Source organism: Triticum dicoccoides, chromosome 6A (assembly GCF_002162155.2).
Source record: "Triticum dicoccoides isolate Atlit2015 ecotype Zavitan chromosome 6A, WEW_v2.0, whole genome shotgun sequence".
NCBI classification, from domain to species: domain Eukaryota; kingdom Viridiplantae; phylum Streptophyta; class Magnoliopsida; order Poales; family Poaceae; genus Triticum; species Triticum dicoccoides.
In genome coordinates this window covers 21563116-21567633 of record NC_041390.1, presented here as the reverse complement: position 1 = coordinate 21567633, position 4518 = coordinate 21563116, and the positions used below count along the sequence as shown (strand labels likewise).

Below are 4518 nucleotides of genomic sequence, written 5' to 3'. Positions count from 1 at the left end.
CGTGCCACGTGCGGAATAGGGGCGCCCTAGGCGGACCACACACGTTTTTTTTGCAGGATACGTTACACACACTTTTTGAAGGGCCAACTCTAGGCGCCGGTCGACTGCCCAAATTTCAAACTGTCACCGCGCGTGCTTAGATCAAACCATCCTATGTCATTAGATTGTCTTGTCTCGAATTTGACTGCAAAAGTAGTGCCATCAGCAATAGTCGGTCACCCATGTCATCGCGCTCGCCCCTAGGCGGTTGTGCTCGCCGGCCACCCGCGTCACGCCGCCCATCTGTGGGGGAATGTAGTATTTTAAAAAAATTCCTACGATCACGCAAGATCTATCTAGGAGAAGCATATCAACGAGCAAGGAGAGTGTGTCTACGTACCCTCGTAGACCGAAAGCGGAAGCGTTTACTAACGCGGTTGATGTAGTCGAACGTCTTCGCGATCCAACCGATCCAAGTACCGAATGTACGGCACCTCCGCGATCTGCACACGTTCAGCTCGGTGACATCCCTCGAACTTTTGATCCAGTTGAGACCGAGGGAGAGTTCCATCAGCACGACGGCGTGGTGACGGTGATGATGAAGTTACCGGCGCAGGGCTTTGCCTAAGCACTACGACGATATGCCCGAGATGGAAAACTGTGAAGGGGGACACCGTACACGACTAAGAAATCAACTTGTGTGTCTTGGGATGCCCCCTTGGCCACGTATATAAAGGAGGGAGAAGGAGGGGGCCGGCCTAGGAGGGGCGCGCCTATAGGGGGAGTCTAACTAGGATTCCCAATCCTAGTTGTAGTCCCTTTCCTTTTCCAAGAGGGGGAAGAGGAAAGGAGTAGGAGAGGGAGAAGGAAAGAGAGGGGGGCGCCGCCCCCTCCCTAGTCCAATTCGGACTTGCCAGGAGAGGGGGGCGGCCACCCCTTAAGGCCCTTATCTCCTTTCCTAGCATCTGTGACTGCCAGTCCCAGGGGCGGAGCCAGGATTCAGACATGATGGGGGCGAGGAAGATAATAATTACATGATGGGGGCGAGGAAGATAATAATTGTTCGAGAGAGACAACACAATAATATAGTCTCAAAAATGTAACTTCATTGTATTGCAACATACGTCCAGTACTCTCTTTGTCCCAGTAAAGTTGAGACATTTATTTTGGGATGGAGGGAGAAATATATAAAAGAAAACTACATATCCGTGAGTTGCACATCAACTGGACTTGGGTTCGAATTATTATGTAGAAAGATTTGCATTTGCCATGACAGTCTGAGCTAGAAGCAACGGGCTTGAAAACCAAATATGTTTAGTTGTATTCTCTCTTCATCATTCAGTGATTGAAATAAACGAGCAGTAAAATTAGATTCTTAAATTGTAATTCCACTGTATCTAATTAGTAAATTATAAACCACTGCCTTCAACGGAATTGTATTAATTCAAAAAGATTATTCTTTGCCAGTGATGTACCTTTGGTTCATTGAAACAGATCTTGTGGTGCGTGATGCCGGTGCAGCAGACAAACCGGCATGGTCCCCATCGTGGACTCAGTCGCCGGAGCGGACAGTGGAGTGCCCTCTACCCTGTGACGCAGCGGCGGAAGCAGCGAGAGCCAAGAGACGGCGGTGGAAGCAGCGAGAGTCGAGAGACGGCGGCGTAGGGCCTTGCGGTGCCAGCAGACCTAGAAGCCACGATGCCCACAAACGAAATTACAGGGTAGATAGGAAACTGACTGCCCGATATTACAGATGCACGTAATTCTTTTCTTTCTGATGTGTACAACTAGCGATGCTTTCTCACGTTGGGCTTTGGGCTGGAAAGGTGTCCTGCTAGGCCATTAACTTTCAACATAGGTCTACAAGTGGTCTGCACTTTACGTATTCGTACTGATGTGTACTAGTACTCCCTGATAACAGAAACTCACATGAGGGCGAAGCCATGGGGGTGTCTGACCCCTGCTCGCAACCCACTGCCTCTCCCAACAATTTCCATGGTCAGTTGTCGCATCCATAATTGCCGGTTCCAGTATCTACCATGGCCGGTGCCAACATTTGCCATGGTCGGCTAAAGCATCCGCCACCGCCCATCCCAGCAACCTCCATGGCCAGTTCCAGCAAGTGGGGGCCGTCGTTCCAGCATATGCGGGTGCCTGTTGTTGCACTGTGGCGTTCGTACACATCTTCTCTAACACCGATAGGTGTTGGTCATGTCGCCGGTTGAGCCACGTCCCGTGCGGCCGCACCATGCGTTGTGCCCAAGGGTCGCTGTGGCAAACACCAGATGCGACCGCATAAACAAATCACCGCATCATGCAGGGGACCGGGCGGGATTTGTGAGTAGCGTTGGCAGCCATTTGCTTCTGGCCACAAGGAGGAGGACAATAATGGCGTTACTAGCAGAATGAGGGAGCGGGTTGGGCGTGATTTTCACGAGGGAGAGAGAGCTACTTTGAGAAGAGGAATTGAGGAATAAGATATCTCATCCAAAGGAGTTACTGTCGCGAGGTATACGGCCTCAAGGTTTATTTTTCGCTTTTCTCCGGGTTGATGACGTTCGGCTGCTGGATTTTGCACTATTAATAATATATGGCTGCATGCATCATCCTGATGCAGAGGCCGGGGGATATCCTCCTTTTGAAAAAAAGTTACATGTGTATATGCAGGTCAATAGAAATCAATGGATCATGTCCATAACATCGAATGAACCAGGATATACATTTATTTACTTGAAAATTTTGGACCATTAAAATTTACAATCAATTGATATAAGATATTTTTAGCATATGTGAAACGAATTTGGTGAATCATTTGCTTCTTTTGTTTCAATAAATAGGGAGATTTTCCAGGTGTGAGTAGCACGAAGATGATCTTCACATTTACTTTTTCTTTGCCATTTCTCGAAGGCTGCATGCATGGTCGATTGTTCTTTATTCCCTAGACGATCAGAATCGGTTAGGATCGATTGAGATCTATATGAAATACACAAGATTTATTATGCACAAGATTTGCACAATTACTATCCGATTCACCATGCAGCACGAAATTTTCAGTGACAACCTTGCCTTTGCCTAAATGGTTGTTCCACTAGCGTACGTCCACGATGGGAATTTCCTATATAAGGAGGCCATCGCTACATACCTAGGACACTCGCAGTAACCACACAGCAATGGAAAGAGCACTTGAGATGATGCTACTCGTGGCCATTGTGCTGGCCGCCACTACGTCGGGGGCGCTCGCCATGGACATCAAGGACAAGGACCCGGCGTCGGGAGGATTCCTTGTGGGCGTTGTATGAGCGCTGGTGCGAGCACTACAGGGTGGCACGCGACCTCGACGACAAGACCCGGCGCTTCAACGTGTTCAAGGAGAATGCACGCATGATCCACAAGTTCAACCAAGGTGACGCGCCCTACAAGCTGAGCCTCAACCTCTTCGGCGACATGAGGTCCATCGCATGTATGGTCGCTGCTCCAACATCAAGTCTGATGCCTGTAAGCATCGACGACAGGGCCGGTTCACGGACGATGCTATCAATGCCCGCAAGGGCCTCCCGTCATCCGTGGATTGGCGCAAACGCCCGTCGGCGGTGACAAATGTGAAGCTACAGGGAGTGCATTGCGGTTCCTGCTGGGCCTTCGCGGCAACGGCGGCAGTGGAGGGCATCGACTCCATTAGGACCCGGAACCTAACGTCGTTGTCCACGCAACAACTCGTGGACTGCGACAAGGGGAACGGGGGGTGTAAAGGAGGATTCGCGAAGTTAGCCTTCAAGTACATAATGCAATCGGGCGGCATTGAAACAGATGCTAAGCACCCGTATGTTGGCCATCGGGACGGCCACTGCTCGGTGCCCAAGCCAAACCGGAACACGGTTGTCACCATCGATGGCTACAAACAGGTGGCGCCGAATGACGTGGTGGCGCTGGAGCAGGCGGTGGCGGCCCAACCCGTGGTGGTCGGAGTTGATTCAAACTCGACAGCCTTCCAACGCTATGGGTGAGGCGTCTTCGCGGGGCCATGCGGGACAAACCTGGACCACGAAATGAGGGTGGTGGGCTATGGCACCACGGATAAGCACGAGTATAATACTTCCATAAAATATTGGATGGTGAAAAACTCATGGGGGGTAGACTGAGGTGAAAACGGCTACATCCACATAGCGCGCGAGGTGAGAGGTCAGCCCAAGGAAGGCATCTGTGGCATCCTCACGGATGCGTCATACCCAGTGAAATTTAGTAGGAAAGGTAGAAGTGATATCATGAAGAGAAATTAGCGGTCTGTGTATAGGTAGCGATTTTAACATCCCCCCAAACATATATCGACCGTTCATGTGTTCTATTATACAACAAGCAATATTACTTTACCTTCTGGAAGGTGATGTCTATGATAGTATATAGCTAATATAAGACAATTTACTTCTATAAAACAAGAAAAACAATTGTATTGCTATTAAAACACAACACCAAATAAGAAAAGATATAATCATGATCAATTAATGTTGTCTCTATCATCCAATTTTGATTGCTTATAACAAT

General features: G+C 49.2%; 1 pseudogene; it reads left to right on the top strand.

Moving 5' to 3' along the window:
- The first annotated feature begins 3149 nt into the window (after positions 1-3149).
- On the top strand, positions 3150-4256 carry LOC119315523 (annotated as a pseudogene).
- The last annotated feature ends 262 nt before the right edge of the window (positions 4257-4518 follow it).